This window comes from Dreissena polymorpha, chromosome 1 (assembly GCF_020536995.1).
Source record: "Dreissena polymorpha isolate Duluth1 chromosome 1, UMN_Dpol_1.0, whole genome shotgun sequence".
NCBI lineage: Eukaryota > Metazoa > Mollusca > Bivalvia > Myida > Dreissenidae > Dreissena > Dreissena polymorpha.
In genome coordinates, this window is record NC_068355.1 from 61,135,226 (window position 1) to 61,158,422 (window position 23,197).

Here is a 23,197-nt window from a genome sequence, read left to right on the forward strand (position 1 = left end):
AACACGTTATTTGAACCCTTCGCTAATTTTAAAGAAATAATAGATTATTCAGCACAACAGCTATAATAAGGACAAATACCTTTCAACTTATAAATACATCAAATTAAAGTCTGTGTCACCATAAACATTTTAAGTGTTAAAAATATTATGTGTGTTTATCAATTATATTTCCACACCTGCTAGCACAATTTGGTATGTCATTGTAAAACATTTACAATAAAATATAATATGGTAATGGTTTTGTGCATGGATCATACTTATTGCTTTTTATTTTAAAACACAGCTTTGCATTCTTCATTATTGATCATTATCTGGATTATATTTAAGGTAACACAGAGGATGATTGCTGTCTTGTTTCTAAACTTTCGCATACATGTATATCCAGCATAAGCCAATCTCAAATTGGCACAAGTTAACAGCGATCAAATTGGCACAAGTTATCAGCGTTGTGTATTATTCCAGATGGTTTCATGTAATGTATTTGTTATTTCGGTGTTGAAATGTGTCTTATCAGCGGATATATCTCAAGTGGACTATGCAGTCACAGTGTGGTATCAGATAAGATATTACAACTCCCCCCAATCAAATCAAATTAGTATTATAAACATTGATCGCTATCAGACTAGGCCCCGCTTTTATCTACACATGCCATTAAATTGATTTCATCACATTATTATAACGTAAGTTGTATTTTAAGTTTTCATAAATACATTTACATTTATATCAAGTATCCGTTCTGCGCCGATAAACCGTATAACGTACCGTTAGTCATATTCATATTCAACGCGATCGTACTGTAGAATTGTAATCAACGACATCAACAATAAATTGTGTTTCGTTTCCGGCATGTGCATTAAAAAAGAAAATTATATTTACCAATCCCTATTCTCTACACGATGGGCATCTTAAGCGTTGAAAAAGATTTCACGCTGTCAGACTTATCTGACTGACAATCATTAAATTCTCACACAATATTAACATTTCGGTTCAGCAGAAAATTCTCCATAATAACTGTCATATTCCATTTTCATTTTTTTTTCTTACAAACGTTGCGAGAAATATCACACCCAAAGCCCAATTATGCCGGATATTGCGAAAGAACAAGGGTCTAAACTACTTCGCTACCAGTTTGAATGTCAATGGCGAGTAGATCGGAATGAGTGAAAATTCGCGACTTTGTCACATTCGTTCTCGCAAATAACACCGTCATTAAATCGAGCGAGGTGCGAAAACGTGTCTGTTTGCACTCAATTCGATAAATAAAGGGATTTTAAGGATTTTAAAAAAACAGCATGGCATTTAACTTAAAGTATTATTCTTAACAGTAAATTGGTTGCCATGGACACGTTGATTTGATGTCGTCCAGGGTTTCCAATCCTTTAAGACAAATAGGATTTTCTCACGTTTGCCTTGTGGGAAGTAAATTGGTTAGAAATATAAGTCAACAAGTCGTGGTTTCAATCTGTTAGAAGTGGTTACGGACCTATGTACCGTATTCGGGAGCGCTTGGGTTTGCAGGTAAAAGCACGATCGAACATGTCTATCAATATCCGAAACATAACTTTTACCTAAACATGAGTGTTTAAATAAATGTGAGAAGGAGTAATAGCCAGAAAAAAAGGAGTTCTGACCAGTCAAAGTGGTGGTGTCAGGAATTACCAGAAGGAATACTGACCAGAAGAAGGAATATTGACCAGAAGAAGGAATACTGACAAGAAGAAGGAATACTGACCAGAAGAAGGAGTACTGACCAGAAGAGGGAGTACTGACCAGAAGATGGGGTGGTGTCAGGAAGTACCAAAAGGAGAAATGACCAGAAGGAGTTGTGTAAGAGAAGGAATACCGACCAAAAGAAGGAGTACTGACTAGAAGAAGGAGGTCTGACCAAAAGAAGTAGTTATTACCAGAAGATGGCGTAACGGCGCGATAAAGGATTAACGACCAGAATAAGGAGTGTAAGAGTAGGAATATTGACCAGAAGAAGGGGTGGTGTAAAAAAAGGAATATTGAACAGAAGAATGAGTACTGAGTAGAAGAAGGGTGGTGTCAGAAAGTGAGAATGAGTACTGACCAGAAGAAGGAATACTGATCAGAAAAAGGGGTGGTGTCAGAGAAAGACTACTGACCATTAGAAGGGGTGTTGTCAGGAAGTCAGAAGGAATACTGACCAGAGGAAGGAGTACTGACCAGAAAGAGTACTGACCGGAAGAAGGAGAACTTACCAAAGAATTACTGACCAGTAGAAAGGTGGTGTCAGGAATTGAGAAGGAGTACTGACCAGAAGAAGGAGAACTGATCAAAAGAAAGAGTAATGACCAGAAGAAAGATTACTGACCAAAAGAAGGAGTACTGACCAGAAGAGAGAGTGGTGTTAGGAAGGAAGGAGTACTGACCAGAATAAAGGAGTGGTGTCAGGTAAGAGTACTGACCAGAAGAAGGCGTACTGACCATAAGAAGGGATTGTGTCAGTAAGGAGTATTGACCAGAAGAATGAGTAATGACCAGAAGAAGGAGTACTGACCAGAAGAAGGGGTACTGACCAGAAGAAGGGGCGGTGTCACGAAGTACCAGCAGACTTTGACGATCATCGGGACGCGCTGCCCAGACACCTCAAACACATTATCATCAACTCTGCGAACGCCTGCGTTGAAATCCAAAACATATATAACACTATGTGCGATCAATTAGAAACATACCATACAGTTACCAACCAATAAAATGAAATTAAGTATGATATTGACGAGTATTCTTCCATAAAAAATAACAGTTCTTTGGGGACAAAGATCCTTTAACCGTTTGTGTTTTCTCTAAAACGAAATCGCACGTGTTGACAAGTAAATCACATAATTTGTGAAGCATTACTAGAATATTTCCATATATAATATTGTTTGTACAATAGTTTACCGTATATAAAGGCCATGACAATGAGCTCAATTAGCGCAAATATCACCACGGAGAAAGTTGATGCTTACCAGTCTACTAGTGTAAATAGGTACAAACCACCCAGCAAGAGAAAATAGAAAATAAAGAGAGTATAAAGCAAAATTATCGGCATTGAAACAACGGCTTATCAGAGCTTACAGTTCAACACGCAAAGGGAAAATTATCAAACGAGACCTACCATTACAACGAATGAGCTGGCGTAAAATATAGAAATATAAGATGTACCGACACATAGAGAAGAGGAAAACATTGTGACAGAATTTGGATAAATCCAAAAAGCATGGTTTCTAAAAACAACATGATACCAAACCGTAGCACACATTGTAAGAAAAGGTTAAGCAAACTAGCCAAATGAAAAAGATACCGTTAAGAAAATAAGAAAGATGAAAGAAACCAAAAGCGAAGCCGACTCGTTGAGCGATTGTTTGTTAAAGAAGAAATGATGCCATATATTCCCTTCTTGCTGGGCAAAGATTACGAATGAAAAAATGATAGCAAAATCGTGTCAATTTGGTAATCGAAGGTTGAGAAAGCAGACCAATACCAAATCATATCCAAATCGGTTAGAGAATGTTAATAAATCAGAAATGTTACCAAAAAGGAAAAATCATAGCCAACTCAGTGAGCGCAGGCTACAAACAAGTAATGATACCAAACACGTTGCACGCTCGTTTAATAAACGTACAGAAGGCAGAAATGATACTCAAATCATAGCCAAATAATGTTACTTAATAATCAGCTCATAGAAATATTATAAGCATGATACCAAAACATAGGTTTCTTCTGTTACCGAAAGTTTGGTTGAAATGGTGCGAGTAGACTAATGGCAAGACAGTATGATATAGCTCCAGTCTTTCGCGGGTTGTATTGACAGAAGAAGTGGTACCAAACCAACATGTAAATCTCAAACTATTGAAGTACGGTGAGTACCAATGTAATGCAGATATACAGAGTTACTAGTAACACTAGTGACAGACTTAGTCTACCTCAGTAACCTATAGGTATAGCGAGGAGGAATGAGGTCGTGATCACGCCGATTGTCATGATGGTTTTCTTGCCTTTAAATATACTAGGGAACTCGTCGTGTAAGGCCGTCACTTCAATCTCGTAGTTGGGAAACTAAAACAATTTATGATTAGTTGCATCTCATTGCTGTTATGGTGTTGCTAAAAAATATTTGATACATATGTGCACGGTTATCGCAATCATTTCAGTTTTAAATAAATATGCTCTCAATGATTTGGACGTTTGGCTTTTGACTTTATTCTTAAAAAAGAATATATGTTTCATAATACGAGTATAAGGACAATGTATGACGTTTATCAAGTGACCAATTGGTATCTAGAAAATAAAACAATAAATGAAGTTATGTTTGTTTAAATTATCACAAAATAATAGTAGATACATGTATTTAAATACAATGATTGAGTAAAGGTTCAACTTATAGTAATCTAAGCTAAATTTCCGTGTGATATTTATTTTTTCGCACAGTCTCACCTGCGAATCAATTCCGAGGAAGATGGACATGCAGAAGAACAGCGCGCACCAAAGTTGAGGAGGCGGCAAATAATTGGCAGCTTCGGGATAGGCGATGCATCCAAGACCGTACCCTGCAGAGAAGACAGAACCTAGACAGCAATGAATCCTAGACCGTACCCTGCAGAGAAGACAGAACACAGACAGCAATGAATCCTAGAACGTACTCTGCAGAGAAGACAGAACATAGACAGCAATGAATCCTAGACCGTACCCTGCAGAGAAAACAGAACATAAATAGCGATGAATCCTAGACCGTACCCTGCAGAGAAGACAGAACATAAATATGTACCAATATTATATGACATGAAAATAAAATAATGGGCGGATCAAAGTTGAGAGAGCTTAGTATCGGAATTGGCGATGGAGTCAACACAAGACAATAAAATGAAAGGATCAAAGTAAATGATTGTTTATATATTGATACCGTAATCATACAAGGCGCCTTAAAGATGAGAAGGGTGCATAAATAATAAGTCTAGGTCTAGGCGGTGAGCCCCTGACCGAATTTTGAAGAGAATTCACGAATAAAAATGTTATAAATGTACATTTGAAAAAAAAAAACAGAGTGCAACAAATATGATGTACAGGCAGAAAATTGGCATAACAAGGGAAAACGATGAATCCGAGACACACCATATAGATACATTACGAATTACATTTAATTTTAAAGTTTAAAGACATCGAGTTGATATAAAACTACTAAACACTGCAAAAGCTAAGTAATTAATTGATGTTTATGCATGCACATTACAGAAATTTATGTAACACAGTTGTTTTTGTCGCAACTAAATTTCGCTCACGCGAAGATAAAGAATCCGAGACCAAACCCTGGAGAGACATGCAATCTGGAGTAAACAACGCGTAACCGCTTTTTTGATACATCAAGGTAAAGTCCTTTTTTAGTAATTATACCGTAATGATTACAAAGGGCCGCTCAAACCTTTTGAACATCTGTCCATCACAAGGGTAATTCATTACAGTTTAACGATGTGAACAACTGTTCAATGGTCAATACCACAGCGGTCTTTCAACTGAAAGCGGATAGGTCGCACGGTATAAAGGCAAGTCACCATAGTGATATATGTTGGGTTTTTTAATTGAAGTTTTTTTTTTGTCTGCATGCATATTATGCAACAACAGCCGTTTTTGTGTCAGGGGTGAGTTCTTTCCTTTCACATACCATGACTGTTTATAACACGATTTCGGTTGCAGATTACGTCATATTCTAGATATAAATACGTCTTGATGATGTCACGAAGCATAGAAAAATAATTGATTATAGGAAGGGATATAACCCTTACATTTTTATTTCATTTGAACGTTGTATATTTACTGCCCTTACCAATGCAGCATTACTCAAAACGTTATGACGTTCACTTATGGCACAAGTCTGTATATGGCCCAATGGCGCTTCTATATCCGATTGTTGGAAGTCCGATATTTTCAGTCCCGACTTATAAGCAACGTGACCAAGGAAAGAGAAGATAACAAATCCTCCCGAAAAGCCGATGATAAGGTCCAGCAGACACACAAGCACAGCGTCCCTGTGGATGAGAAACATATCTTTTGAGCATGAGCTTTGTATTCCTGTAAAATAAAACAAAACGTTAACAAAATTTCCAATGCGTTGAAACCAGTACCGTGAACATAAGTACCGCGTTACATTGTAACAGAAACAAGTCTCATGGGCATAGGCCACGCGTCCCTGGGAAATGGTTAACAGTCTCATTAGTACAAGCAAAGCTTCCCTTTGGAACAAAGACAATTCTTGCACACATTAGCACCGGACTGTTGTAGAGTACACGCACCGCGTCCTTATTAAAAATTCAACAATTTCGTAAAATTCGCAAATGATACTGTGGTGTCTTCGTGAAGAGCATATCAGACGGCGGCCAACGCGGAGGAGTCATCTACTTTAGAAAGTCAGCAACTACAATGTTACAATTACTAAGATGCTATTCGTTCTTGCGATGTAGTCGCTAATTGGACCTAATTAAGCTATGGCAGAGCTGTGCTGGACGTCTATATTTGGATCGCTTACGATATAACGACCGTATGTTATCATCTCTCTCTTTTTACATTCACTAACATGTATTACAGAAGAAGCTTCCCATACTTTTTTCATTAAACTTAAAAGGGATTAATAACGTTTCTCGTGTTACGTAAATTCTGTGTCAAAATCAAGCTAGACTGTCAAGATATTCGGGACAACAAAAACAAAAAGAAAGCAGCAAACGAATGATAAAATTGATATGATCTGATCAAATTAATGATTGTTTTGTGTCATTTAAAGTTTCGATTGAAATAATTTAGTTGTGGTAGTGGTTTACAGTTAATGATTCCTAAACTTTTTTGTGTTAAATCTTTGATTCAAAATCGATTTGCAGAAGACCGTTCTTTCCGTACCCGAAATATCAATCGTGATACATCGGCTATCTCGGATTCCTCCGTAAGATAGGCCTCGTGGCTAACGGTTGCCATATTGCCTTGTATTACTACTTTACTACCCAAAAGGTTGTCAGTCTATTGTTATGAGGCTGTATACGATGCGCGTTGAACTAGCGCCAAACTTTTTACCGAAACTTTGATATTAAGAGCACTATTACTGTGACTGTTTATAACACGATTTCGGTTGCAGATTACGTCATATTCTAGATATAAATACGTCTTGATGATGTCACGAAGCATAGAAAAATAATTGATTATAGGAAGGGATATAACCCTTACATTTTTATTTCATTTGAACGTTGTATATTTACTGCCCTTACCAATGCAGCAATTACTCAAAACGTTATGACGTTCACTTATGGCACAATTCTGTATATGGCCCAATGGCGCTTCTATATCCGATTGTTGGAAGTCCGATATTTTCAGTCCCGACTTATAAGCAACGTGACCAAGGAAAATGAAGATAACAAATCCTCCCGAAAAGCCGATGATAAGGTCCAGCAGACACACAAGCACAGCGTCCCTGTGGATGAGAAACATATCTTTTGAGCATGAGCTTTGTATTCCTGTAAAATAAAACAAAACGTTAACAAAATTTCCAATGCGTTGAAACCAGTACCGTGAACATAAGTACCGCGTTACATTGTAACAGAAACAAGTCTCATGGGCATAAGCCACGCGTCCCTGGGAAATGGTTAACAGTCTCATTAGTACAAGCAAAGCTTCCCTTTGGAACAAAGACAATTCTTGCACACATTAGCACCGGACTGTTGTAGAGTACACGCACCGCGTCCTTATTAAAAATTCAACAATTTCGTAAAATTCGCAAATGATACTGTGGTGTCTTCGTGAAGAGCATATCAGACGGCGGCCAACGCGGAGGAGTCATCTACTTTAGAAAGTCAGCAACTACAATGTTACAATTACTAAGATGCTATTCGTTCTTGCGATGTAGTCGCTAATTGGACCTAATTAAGCTATGGCAGAGCTGTGCTGGACGTCTATATTTGGATCGCTTACGATATAACGACCGTATGTTATCATCTCTCTCTTTTTTCATTCACTAACATGTATTACAGAAGAAGCTTCCCATACTTTTTTCATTAAACTTAAAAGGGATTAATAACGTTTCTCGTGTTACGTAAATTCTGTGTCAAAATCAAGCTAGACTGTCAAGATATTCGGGACAACAAAAACAAAAAGAAAGCAGCAAACGAATGATAAAATTGATATGATCTGATCAAATTAATGATTGTTTTGTGTCATTTAAAGTTTCGATTGAAATAATTTAGTTGTGGTAGTGGTTTACAGTTAATGATTCCTAAACTTGTTTGTGTTAAATCTTTGATTCAAAATCGATTTGCAGAAGACCGTTCTTTCCGTACCCGAAATATTATCGGTCCGAATTAAAACATAAGATACGAACCATTTTATTGGAGCCATTTTTTTCGTCGATAAATTTTTGGTAAATCTTTATTCGCAAACATTTACCTCAGATTTATTATTGTTTGACATGACAAACGAACGTTTAAGATACGTTTACAATTATTTTTGTTTCGACCTTCTTGAAATCAACCGAAATGTTTAATGTGCCATCGTAACCAATGTTAACTTGAGTGGTTTGGTGTTTTAACCAATTCAATTAAAATAATCATATATAGTGTTCACAATTTATATCAAATCAGTTTATGAAATCATACCTGAAACAGTTTCTGCTGTAAATGTTATAGATTGCACACGTGATTATCATTCGTGGCACAGTTGTTGCTCGACGTGTTATAGATTGCACACGTGGCCATTATACCTGACACAATTGTTGCTTCACTTGTTATAGCTTGCACACGCGATTAATACCTGACACAGTTGTTGCTCAACTTGTTATAGCTTGCGAACGTGATAATAATATCTGACACAGTTGTTGCTCAGCTTGTTATAGCTTGCGAACGTGATCATAATACCTTACACAGTTGTTCCTCAACTTATTTTAACTTGCGAGCGTGATAATACTACCTGACACAGTTGTTGCTCAACTTGTTATAGGTTGCGAACGTGATCATTATACCTGATACAGTTGTTGTTCCACTTGTTATAGCTTATGAACGTGATAATACTACCTGACACAGTTGTTGCTCAACTTGTTATAGCTTGCGAATGTAATCATGGCTCCGCTACCAGGTCCTATCGAGATGAAAACATGCATGCATGCCTCCGCCCAGATCTGAAATTGTTTTACACATTTATTTCATTAGTAAACCTCAAGATTTTGTACATCTGCCGTTGTGTTCCATATCTTTTTAACACATATGAAATATTTGTTTTCCTTTTTCTAATTAAATAGAAACATTTTACCAGTCACCTACATGTCTGAAAAACTAAAAACATTGAATTTATACGTTCGGAAATCAGTAAATTTAAAAAAGGATATCACACGGAACCGACGATGGTAAGTCGTCAGAAGAACGTTTTTGAGCGATTGGCAAGGAACTCACAGATATGATATATTTCGGTGATGTAATTTAGAATGTTGTGTATTTACCGCTAAAACAAACAGCGTATCCCTTAAAGAAATTACATTTCCATTTACACGTAGTCGTCTTCGACGCACTTCTTCCATATATATTCATCCGCCACCTTCTCACCACGATTATTTTCATTTTTCTGTTTCGTCTTTTAATCAGACTGTTCTCGGATTTAACATGTTTCATTTGAAGTTGCCATACCTTTGTGTCTTTAAGTTTGCTGAGGTCGGGCGTTACGTAGTATTTTATGACGTCCACCGCTCCTGGTAAAATCGAGCCCCGTACCAGGAATATAAACAACACCACGAAAGGTCCGAGTACCGTAAAGAACACCACCTAAAACACCATATTTCAGAACTATTTTAATCATATTGGAAAATAATCTACTTGTAAACAATGTACTGTCAGGCGCGTTCAGGATCTTAACGAACTTGTTCATGATACATTTTGAAATTTCCTTAGATAAAATTAAACAAGAATTTTTTTATTTATCAGTGGGGCGAGGTCATGACGTAGTCTTTACGGAAAGTTCTGTTGATAAACCATCAAAATTGGAGCCCCAATTCTTGTCCAGTGTTTTTTTTTCATCATTTTGGGAATGGACCGGGTCCCTTTGAATTAGGAAATATTGCGTTCTTTTGAAAAAAAAATGGGAAATAAATGTTATTGATTTTATGCTAACATGAACTTGATACTACAAGTTATATCAATATGATATTTTCTAAGTTTCAACTTATAGAGCTGGACTTGGAGATAATTTACACGTGTAGACGTATTAAAAAAATCTTTTTTTGGAAACCTTCAATTGGTAATTTTTATATTCCATTTGGAAAAAAAAAAAAAATTCCATTGCGAATGGATCACCCTACCGGACCCAAATTTGAACAAAAAAAATAAAAAATTGTCCTTACATATTGACAATATGATTTGGTAGACAGTATGCTCAGTAACGTCTTCATTGATTTTGAAGGTGACTGAAAGGCATTATTCTATACATTTGTTTAAGCTAACGTTTCTCCTATAGTGGAGATGACAACAAACAATGATTGGCTCCTATATAGTTTTAAGCAAATTATATTTGCTGAACATGCTTCACGATCCTGCCCTGATTTCGGGGAAACACTGGTACACACATACCACAAAACACACGAACACACCTTGCCGGACAATTTGACGCCCTTGAAAATACAAAAGAAGCAAAGTACTTATATGGCAGAAAGACATCCAAAGAGTGGCCAGTTGACATTACCCATCACTTCAAGGCCCTCCGATAGCATCAATGCCTTGTATCTTTAAATACAAAAATAACATGAGAAAACACTGTCATTGTTGATGCACTGTTTTATTTTCATTATTTAGGGGTAAGTTCAATAATTGAATATTTTTCTTTAACCGTATTCATATAGTTAACCGTGAATCAATTCCTAGCCAATGTCATTATATATATATATATATATATATATATATATATATATATATATATATATATATATATATATATATTGCTAACAACACACTGTCTAATGCCTCAGTCAAAAATAATCCGGTCGCCGGCCGATGTTACCGATCTCCCGGCGTCCGTCAGTCAACGTGCGTAGACCCTGTGATATTCCCTGATTTTTGCCGATATACGTACAATGATTCCGATGTGGGGCGATCGCCGGGTGTTTACCGGGCGTTGATTGTCCGATCTTTTTTTCGATCTCAATTTGATTCTATTCCGGGCCAACGTCGGGTAAAATTTATGTGAGAATTAAAATTAATCCGGACGCCGTCCGATGCTACAAAATGACCTGGTGTCCGTGCAATTATCGGCCGGGCGCCAGCCCGATAGCGTTAAAATACGTTGTCCGCTGATCAGACGGTGATCGGTCTCTATTTGTGACTAAGGTATAATGAGAAACCTGCCCATTCCCTATGTATCAGATGCAAATCAGATCTTTCGAGACGTTATGATTGAACAATCAGGCTTAAAAAATGTGATTGGTTGCTCAAACTCTACCGAACCCAATTTCTGGTTCCGGTCCTTAACATAACTTTTTTGTGTGAATTTCATTTTGAGTTTTAATCATTTTTCCGAAATTAACTTTGCATGCCCATACATAACTTTTTCTTATACAATGTAGATGTTAAGATATTCGTCATGGCACATCCTTTATTGAATTGACACTTAGTATACAAAACACAACATCAATCAGAAACGTATATAACTTGTTTAAGGATCGGTTTATGTATAAGACAAGTCGAGTGTATGTAAATACATTTTATAATGCTTACGCTTAGTTAAGTTATCAATTAGAAAACACGAATCTATCTTGTGCGTATATTTTGTACAAAGTGAAGATCGCCGATATGCTCCCTACCAATGATTACAAAGTGAAGATCGCCGATATGCTCCCTACCAATGATTACAAAGTGAAGATCGCCGATATGCTCCCTACCAATGATTACAAAGTGAAGATCGCCGATATGCTCCCTACCAATGATTACAAAGTGAAGATCGCCGATATGCTCCCTACCAATGATTACAAAGTGAAGATCGCCGATATGCTCCCTACCAATGATTACAAAGTGAAGATCGCCGATATGCTCCCTACCAATGATTACAAAGTGAAGATCGCCGATATGCTCCCTACCAATGATTACGAATGTTTTTAAAACACATCACAACGGAGAAATTATTAACTAGTAGTATAACGATACAGACAACGCATGCTTGCTAATAAAATTTCACGATTGCTTGTCATGATAAAATGCATGGCATTGTGTAGAAAGTACAGGAAGCGACAGTTCTTTTAATCGAACGCTTTTAACTACGGTTATTTAACTTACTGTTGTAGGTTCGATCATGTGTTGTGTATCAAGCCACCCCCCCCCCCAAAAAAAAAAAGTTAGATGCATTTCACAGGCAACATTGAGTCACGTACGGTGAGAAACTTTTATATTCGATACCTTTTCGGTTATATACGTTTACACGAAACCATAAAACATGATCTTTGGTGAGGTTCATTCACTTTCTCAGTGATATCATCATGCGGCGTCTCATTTGGGACTACGCTGTTTGCCGATGCCTTTTTTCTAGACGCTAGGCATAAATGGGTTAATCACTTTTTCTTTGATGTACTGTACAATAAAAAAACCGTCATATGTTTACATCCAATTATATTATGTTATACATGTACATGTTTACACTCAATCTTATTCTGTGCGGTAAGCGATGGTATATTTAATAACTTTCTTTGTGAGATAAGGAAGCAATCAATCAAATGATGTATACAGCGCTACAATTTAACACGTTATATTTTATTGCTTTTTGTTTTATTCAACCACATTCTGACAGATCCTAATTGCAATATGTTTTAACAACTTACTTGAAAAACTGTTCAGCCGCTGTTTCTTTCTTTCCCAATGACACAATCGCACTAACCGTTGTATTGTTCAACACGGTCGAAAACGTTGGCGCTATCGTCTGGAACACTGACGTAACGTTCGCGGGAAACGTGGTTTCTGTGACGTAACTCGTGGCTGTCGCAACCTTGTCGACGATACAGTTCTCAGGGACGTTCTACTGGTTTTCGCAGGACGACCAGGGGAGCCTCGGGAAGAGGGAATGGACGAGATACAACAGCATCCAGCTAATAATGACGGCGTAGTAGATGCCCAACAGGAACGTGGATATGACGGTGCTGTACCCTACGCCTATACAGAGCGGGATCAAAATTAAGTTGTTTATAACACTCGTGGACGATTTAAAATCACATACTGAAGCAACAAGACACGTCCAAATTAAAGACGCGATAATCAGTGGAGACTGAATGGCAGACATGAAGTTTGCGTCTTTTAAAAGGATCTTAAACTATTTCCAACTATTTGCATGGCATGCGTTCCTTAATCGTTACAGGGGTTCATGTAAAACAAGTCAGGAATATGTATAACTTTAATATTACACTGTAATACGCCTTAATCAATCAACTTGTTTGCATACCTTTGAAGATCGGACAGACTCTCCACACGGAGACTGCTCCACTCTGCGAGTACTGCCCCATCAACATCTCCAGATATACGATAGGCATTGCACACAGAACATTGAATATAAGATTGGGTTGAGGAACGCACCTGTAAAAAATAAATAGTAATATGTGGACACTCGATTAATAAAATATTGTTGTTGTTCTTGTGCTAATGATGATGTTGGTTGTGGTGGTGGTGGTGGTGATGATGATGATGATGATGATTATGATGATGATGATGATGATGATGATGTGATGATGATGATGATGATGATGATGATGATGATGATGATGATGATGATGACGACGGAGACGACGATGATAATGATGATTATGATGATGATGCTGATGATGGTGGTGGTGGTGATGATGATGATATGATGATGATGATTATGATGATGATGATGATGATGATAATGATGATGATGATGATGATGATGATGATGATGATGATGATGATGATGATGATGATGATGATGATGATGATGATGTTTGTGAAGCACTATCTTATAAGCTAACGAACTAAAGATATGTGTTCCATGGTGCATAAAAAAGTGAGTAAATTTCGAAAGAAATGTGTTCATAGTCCGTCATATGGCTGTAAAGATGATTCGATAAGAGTTGGGTGGTACATGTAGTTATTTTGTATCAATTGTTTTGCCCCAAGCTTTTTCTGTTTCTGCTACGACATATACAGCCTTGCGATTAGACACGTTTGTGCTGTCTAGAGCAGCTGCAAGTTCTGGAGTTATGACAGGTGTTCGCCCCCTTTTCCTTTTCAGTGTATGACTTGTTACTAGTTGGGCTTACAAGAAATCCTTCTCTTCTTGTGATACCAATGTTGTGGTCAGAGGATCAGCATGAGCAACATCAAAAAGATCTTCGAGCCTGGATACAAAAGCCATCTCTCTTGCAAGTTGTGTTGGTGACTTTCTAGCTTTGTTCTTTTTTAGAAGTGGCCGTTCTTTAAAAGTCTGCTCAAGTTTGGCTTGGCAGTGTTGATGATCCCTCATAGGGATTCTTGCTTGATTCCAGAACTGAGCTATTTTCTTTATGTTGAAATCTGACGATGGTCTTATTGTCTCCTTAAGATCAATATGGTGATGAAGAAAGTAACCAAGAGCCATATGCAAGGACGGCAATTTGCTTCCTGCTAACTCAGATACAGAGTCAATAAGGAGATACAATTCAGTCTAAGACATTGTTGCTTTTGCCACGGATGACATTTTCAAAGATACCTTGAATCTGAATTTTAATATTAATGGCATTGTTAAGACCATTTGGACAAAAAATGCAAAATTGTATTTAACTATTCGGATACCTCCCATTTATACACACTAGACAGGAACGTGCCTCTCTTCAAATGGCAAATCTGACCATCTATATCTTATAAATTATTTTAGTTACTGATTAAATTTGGGGTGTAGAGTATTGTTTCTTTCATAGTAATATTTCTGATTTAAAGCATTTCAAACAAAAAATTAATTTAATTATTTACTTACGAAAATGTCATAATTGAGGTTAGGCTGGACACCAGGTTTCACATCAATTGACAAGCACCAACATAACAGAAATCAAGATTAAAACATTTCATACAGATGAATTAAATAACAACATGTCACATTAATGATTGAAGCAACTATGCTGCAGTAACCACTGAAACACTGTTAGTCAGCATACAAGCCTAGAAAAACTAAACATCTAGATTACGGGTACTTGGTATTAATATTTAATGACGGATAGTTGTGATGTGAATATGAAAATGCCAATTTGATTGGCGTTTTAAGAATGGGCTTTTATTTTATTGCAAGCATAAGTATTAAGGCACTTAGCGTACAAAAAAGGTTGTGCAACACTGCAAGTTTAGATTTCTAGAATCTTCACAACCATTGAGCTACCTCTAAACATTGTTCTATTGTGGCCATATTATAACAGATTTGTTTTTATGCTCCCCGAAAATTTTCGGGGATCATATATTTGCCAGTTTGAAGTTCCTTCCTTACTTCCTTCCTTACTTCCTTCCTTCCTTCCGTCACACTTTTGTTACAGTTTCTCATAGCGCCTTTAATATTTAACCGATCTCTTACATATTTGGCATGTAGGTACCTTGCATGGACCTCTACCTTTTGATGAGATTTGAGGTCACTCTGGGGTCAAGGTCAACGTCTCCGATGCTAATAATAGATTTTTCGGTCACAATTGTTTTACAGTTTCTCATAGCACATTCAATATTTTTCCAATCTCTTACATATTTGGCATGTAGGTATCTTTCATAGACCTCTACCTTTTGATGAGGTTTGATTTCACTGGGGTTAAGGTCAAGGTCACATAGGCTAATAATAGATTTTTCCATCACAATTTATTTACAGTTTCTTATAGCACCTTCAATATTTTTCCGATCTCTTACAAATTTGGCATGTAGGTACCTTGCATGGACCTCTACCTTTTGATGAGGTTTGAGGTCAATGGGGTTAAGGTCAAGGTCACCGAGGCTGATAATATATTTTTCCGTCACATAGCACCTTCAATATTTTTCCAATCTCTTACATAATTGGCATGTAGGTACCTTGCATGGACCTCTACCTATTGATGATGTTTGAGGTCATTGGGGTCAAGGTCAAGGTCACTGAGGCTAATAATAGATTTTTCCATCACAATTGTGTAAGAGTTTTTCATAGCGCCTTCAATATTTTACCGTTCACTTACATATTTGGCATGTAGGTACCTTGCATGGAACTCTACCTTTTGATGAGGTTTGAGGTCACTGGGGTCAAGTTCAAGGTCACCGATGCTAAAAAATGGATTTTTTCATAGTTTGGCATATAGATACCTTGCATGGACCTCTACCTTTTGATGAGGTATGAGGTCACTGGGGTCAATGTCAACGAGGCTAAAAACAGATTTATCCATCACAATTTTGTTACAGTTTCTCATAGCGCCTTCAATATTTTACCGATCTCTTACATATTTGGCATGTGGGTACCTTGCATGGACCTCTACCTTTTAATGAGGTTTGAGGTCACTGGGGTAAAGGTCATCGAGGCTAATAATAGATTTTTTTAAGGTGGTTATAACACATAGATTGACAAAGCGCATCATCGGTAAATAACAATCACCTGGAATATCGCGTAATTTATAGGCAAAGAAGCCACTTTGGTGTAGCCTGTCTAGGTTTTCTAACCACTTTCTATCCACGTGATTATGTGGGCGGTACGGTCATTGTCCATTGGAAATGTCAATTGTTTGAATAGCGCGTTATTTCAATGTTTCAGCTCCGACTATAATTATTGCATAGATACCTAGATATCGTTTTCATTGTATATTTAGGTTTGAAAAAGACTTTGTCTGTGATATGTTCTTTCCTATTGTAATTATCACTGAAATAGGCGGTCCTACTAAAGTAAAATAGTTTTCGAAAGGTTTCATTTCCATCGTTACATATGGATAGACTCTCCATGAACATAACGCATTCAAAATACTAAATAATAGTTGTTATATATAACAACTATATATATATAACAAGTATATATATATATGTAATGTTAGGAATGATTTATGCAGGACTGCTGTCGGCAACATTTCACAGCATTTTTTCTGTGTTGCCCTATTTTACCCTACTTTAAACACTACACTTATTGTAGGGTGTTGCCTTATGCTACATTAACAATAGATAGGATAGGACAGGATAACGCACTGTATCAATGCAAATGCATATTTGTAAGTTAGCCTTGCACCGAGTTATGCTAAAGTATATGCATGTATAAGATAAGTAAATTAAAGTCGATCAGGCCATCTGTATTCTCAATGTTTTCATGCCAATCTGTCCTTTCGGACACCTTCAATGCATTCAAATTCCAAACAACGTGATTTTTATAAAATGTCAGACAAATTCGCAAAACGGAATAAAACCGAATATTTGCTTATCTATGACTATATATGACTACTTGGATTTACGCAATCTTTCGGCCATTCCAACAAACAGTCGATCGACAGCTCATCATTAAAGATATAAATCCCTTGTATAGTCAGTATCACCTCGCTGGATTAATATACCAATGCATAGCTTGTTTCCGCCCATTGCTCAGAATGACATCATCTAAATGGCGTGATACCACTCAGGACTGAATTTTGAAATATGTATTTAAGTGTTTTGAAGTTTATTCTCCGTTGTCATAGCACAGAAATGGGATTTAAGAAGGAGGAACGACGCAGTATCTCTTACAACTCACAGGCTCAAGTTTAATAACAACGGGTGGAACATACAATTTATGAATCCAACCATGGCAATGATTAGTTTTGCTATGTGTGCAATGCTGGCGGTCATCCAAGGTGAGTTGTTATTATATGAGTAGCGTTCCGGTAATACTCGATTTGATGTAGGTGCGTAACGTGCAGCCTCAAATGCTGTCCGGACAAGCTTTTCATGGACGACAATTTCCGCTTTTTAAAAAATGGTTCGTTGATAGAGATTTTTTCTAAACAAAGCCTGACTGCACAGGCTTATCTGGGCAACACTTTAGGTGCATCCAATCGGCCCAGTTACACAGAAAAAGTCTAATAATATTTTGATTAGCTGATGTTCTATTGATTTATTATGAATTGCCAAAATAATAGTACTGCTTAGTTAATTTATTCGTAAACTTATGAAGTAAACTATATTTTAATTTTTAAAGGGACCGTCAACCACGAATGACGAAAAAAGAAAAGTTCTGAAATACCGTATTTTTTATTATTAGTAGTTTATATTGATTTAATATCGCGACTGGTATATTACATTACTTGAAAAAAAAACGTTGTAAAGTTTTTATATATTCATATATTCGGTAAGAAAACTTTACTGGGTATGTGTACCAGATATCTATAAATAACTCAAGTAGATTGATCATCATCGTCACGTGGTAAACCCAGGAATGCAAATTGTGCATGCGTTGTGAATTGTATATATTTTATATATATAAATGATCAATCTAGTTGCGTTATTTATAGTGTGTTTATCGTTATGTCACCTATTTTCCGCGATGTATTATCGATTTCACATCGCGAAATTTTAGCTTTTTTCAAGTAATGTAATATACCAGTCGTAATATTTAATCAATATAAACTAATAATTGTAAAAAAAAATACGGTATTTTGGAACTTTTATTTTTCGTCATTCGTGGTTGACGGTCCCTTTAAAGTCTTCTAATCGTCATGCACAATAAAACAGTATGCCGAACAATGCAAACTGAATATTAATATATTCACACATAATTTTATTGTTCGATTGCATTGTCATATATACTTAACCAAAATACTCTTTTTTGTTGAAAACCGTGAAATCTTTCATAATCGCTAAAATATAATGTTAATATATCTTGCCAGTTGCGAGAACAGCTAATGTTACCTGCTACAATTGTAACAGCTCAACCGACCCTAGTTGTAAGGACCCCTTCACCGCAACTAATACCACAACATGTTCCGACGCATGCGTGAAAGCCAAACTCGGAAGCGGTAAGAACTTACAGGCTCCCTTACTAGGGATATTGTTTCAATTGTCAATTAATCCTTTGACGGTCTAGGTAAGCGGTTACACTGCACATTTTGGCGTAAAAGAGACTTAGAGATTTACTGTTATATAAAACAAAAAAGCAAAAATGACACGAAAAAGGCATGGTGAACTCTTTTATAAATATCCTCATTTTAAGTGACTTAATTGATTGCACTTTTTATTTTCAAGCACCCATTCAGAATATTTTCAATGAGGTATGTCCTGTATTAAAAATTATATCTTAATACCAGGTTACTCCATGTAAAACACTTTGGGAGTGTCAGTATTAACGACAGATGAAAGAGGACGGAAAGCAAAATATTGCATGAACATGTTATGTTGCGCCCCCTGTCATTTTGCCTCAACTAAACCCATACAGATAATTATTATTTGTCTAATTACAGACCGAAATCGGTTATTTAAATCTAATTAAGTAGCCGAACCATTATTTTCGATATTAATTGAAAGTTGTACCTTCTATATGCGATATTGAACACGTAATTCTTACAGTGAAATACGATAGAAGCATATATATAAATACTTGTAATAGCTAGTGTGAAACAATGTTCTGAAATGTGCATTCTTGTGTTGTTGTTTTTTCCAAAAAGATGCAACTTGTGATTGTTTCAAATAACTATATCAAGTTATTCTGATGTTCTTTTTTACCGTATAGTCAATCAAAAGTATAGATATGTGTTAAATGAATACTTTATCGAGTTATCAAAGCACGATGTTTAAATAAAGACTTTAAAATTTGCCATATGATGTTTTTCTGGCTGAGAACAAAAAACACCTAAATAGTGGTAGAACGCGCAATTGTATCAATAGGCGGCGTTAAGCATAAATTGTTGTGTTTGAAAAGTCCACATTGAACCATAAAAGATTATACTGCAACAGAGGAAAATATATACGAAGTTCTTTACTCGTTTGAATACTGCAATGGCATTAATTTTTAATAAGAACCACGCTCTTGTCTTATTAGCATAGGTGCAACGCACCTATGCTTAAGGTATATACTACATTTCGAAAATGCACATTATACGGTTGACCATTATGAAGCCTTACCTGATAAAAAATCAGACGAAATTTCTATTCAATATAGTATATGGTAATTCTACAAGTTTTTATTTGGAAACATTTTCTAACGTTTTTTTCCAAGAATATTGCTGACACCGTTTTAGTGAATTTTTCTAAGACCGTTTTATGTCAAAAAATCTTCTTATAACCTAAAACAAATTTCGTTCGTAAGACAATTCTATCTGCACTATAAATCTCAATCTCCTACGCAGTGGTCTCCCTTATACTAGAAGTTACTGACCGGGCGAAGCAAGGAAAGTAACTGCTGTGAGGAGTTTCTATAAAAATCTGCAATCAAAAATCTGTATTCAGAACTAAATCTGTTGTGCACGCCTGCATCAAACGCTTACCACAATTTTTACGACAAATTCTTGACGCAGACGAATAGGGTAGCGTCTATTTTCATTTGTGAAAAGAATAGTTCGATACAGATCTGTCCGTGCTTAAATTTTGAAAGGCATGGGTAATTATTTTTCATAAGCGTTTCAAACACTTATGTAAATGAAAAGATTATCTATTTAAATAGTCGGTAATTGTTTGAAATTATTGATTTGAGAAATTCGCGGATGGCGATATCGAACTACATTATACCACGTGACGTCATTTTGTAACTGAGTAGCTCCTGATGTTCCGATTGTTATAGGAAGATTTGCAATATTTCTTCACTTCCTGTTTCATTATTTGTACTTAATCTTAAAAATAACTTTTCTTCTTGATAGCCTTTTAGTTGTTCATTCAGTCAACTGTTTCCTTAACATTTACTTAAGCAGCAACTTCCCTGTATCTTGCACCTATGCTTTTAACGCCATCGGCGCTCTCGTTTTTCAGTTGTAACCAGAGGTTGCTCCGTCAGCAGATCGGGCGATCGCTGTTTTACTCTATTAGGTGCAGGCACATGTATTTGTTCAAAAGACCTCTGCAACGTTTCCAGTCACGTCACCGTTACCATGGGGACAATGATAATCCTCTCAACGTTTTTTCTCGTGAGCAAAATGATTTTATGTGGTTTATGTTCTAACTGTGATATGACTTACATTAAATATAGTTGTTTTCAATTGTAGTGTAAACCTATAATACGTGTGTTCATTGAGTTATCATGAATATATGACGTGAACAAATAAACTTGGGAAGTATTAAAGTGTTAAATGAGTTGTGTTGGTCAGTAATATCACTATTTTTGCAATCTTTAAGAAAGGCCACTAGTTATTGTTAATACAATGTCGAGAAACTGTTTCGGGACTATCAACGCATTACACCAAATTATATCGAATTGGCTGTTATAATAGTCCGCTGGTTCGCTTATCTTTCTTTTTCTCGTTTTAAAAAATCAAAAGAACACTAACGCCCATTCGTTCAAATATTTGTTTGCAGTTCTGATTATCGTCTTTCGAACTAATGAGCGACGAAATAGTTGAAATTTTTCCGTTGATTGCTTATCAGAGGATAACAATGATATGAGTCTGTCACTGGGTAAACTGGGATTCATGCTTTTGTTTCGTCCTAGATAAGCATGATGCACAGGCTAATCAGCGACAACATTTTCCCCTTTAGTGGATTTTATTCGTTAAAATTTATTAACCTCTTAACGCAAATCAAGTTTAGGCGAGGCACTGAATCTACGTAATATTGGTTTGCACGCTGTACAATGTCCATCTTCAAACATACATCTAATTGAATTACGTATAAATATCCACTAAAGAGTGGGCGATGGATTCTGACTTGCACGGAGTTACCGAAGGGGATTTCAAACATTCCACTTATAATCACAAACTACTTATGGATTCACCGGTGTTTTTTTTATAGACTGTGCTTATACTAGAATAGGTAGTCTGTTCCATTTTTTATGGGATTAAATACAAACAAGATACTTGAAGACTTTTCCTTTATTTATAGACTTTTTATGTAAATCTCCCCGTTGATAATTAAGTAGTAATAGTATGATGTTTTCTTTTAATTGAATTATAATAGTAGTCTGAAGTACAATACTAAGAAGTAATTGATGACCAAGAAAAGATTGAAAGGCGATCGAGTATTCGATTATTTGTCATGTAGGTTTTGGATTTATTAATAACAATGTTCGCCTATCAAAGTATGCGGGAATGTATCACAATCCATGATTGTGTTAATATTTTCTATTTCCTTTTTTTCTTAGTTGATCCGAGTAAATTCCATTTGTAGTAGGAGTCGCTAAACGTTGAGGTGATTAAATACAGTACAGAAAAACACAAATGGATCTATGTTGTTATCATATTGAAGTAGGCAAACTTCTTGACCTTTGGTAAAGTCGTTAATCGAGAAAATCAGCATAAAACATCATTTTGAATGATAAATAATCATATTATAACGAAAAAATAACTTTTTGTGTAGAAATATAACAAGATATATACATTTTCAGAAAGGAAATTTATTTCTGCGTTGAATAAGACCGGGTTCATGAAAATCGCTGCAAAATTGATGAAGTTATGGCTGTTTAAAGCGATGCACACCGTTTTCAGGTGATTTTGAGTTGCATACCTTGTTATATATATATTTGATAGTGAAAATATTTTTTTTTTAGAAAAGTTAATTTTTCGTTATAATATGATTATTTATCATTCAAAATGATGTTTTCACTAATTAATATTATAGCCACACGCTTACCACCTGTGTCGCTGACAGGTTTATAATTTGCTACCAAATTGACCTAGCTGCATTCATATGGTTTAGACCTGGATGCATAATTTTAACTTTACATTAACTCCAAATATCCCCTTAATACATGGTTCCGGAAGTATACTCGGCGCAGGCGTTCAAGTCGGTCACGGTTATCCAGTCAGTAAATTCCGTTACGATTAGAAAGGAAGGAGCTTTTCTTCTCTCCTTTACAACATTAGAAATGGATTACAGTCAAATGCGTATGATCAAGCCGACAAGCACACAAGGATCAATTAAGGCGTAAATAAGCGCGCGAGCATAATTTGTTTGTGAGGACCCTGTTCTTTGTTTTAGAATTTCAGCTTAAGTTTTCGCTTATTTCGATTCATTCGATAAAATTGACACAATTAGCATTTATAGAAAGAGGTTATGGTAATTGATAAATGGGGTTGTTTTAAAGCAATGCGTAAACTAATATAAATATAAGTTATTAACTCACG

The 23,197-nt window shown here is 36.1% G+C and overlaps 1 long non-coding RNA gene and 1 pseudogene across 1 annotated transcript; one reads left to right on the plus strand and one right to left on the minus strand.

Moving 5' to 3' along the window:
- Positions 1-2,465: 2,465 nt before the first annotated feature.
- Positions 2,466-13,501, minus strand: LOC127877205 (sodium- and chloride-dependent betaine transporter-like; annotated as a pseudogene).
- Positions 13,502-17,620: 4,119 nt separating this feature from the next.
- Positions 17,621-21,136, plus strand: LOC127868047 (uncharacterized). Its single transcript, XR_008043860.1, has 3 exons — positions 17,621-17,788; positions 18,821-18,949; positions 20,892-21,136. It is a non-coding gene; the product is annotated as an uncharacterized LOC127868047 (long non-coding RNA).
- The last annotated feature ends 2,061 nt before the right edge of the window (positions 21,137-23,197 follow it).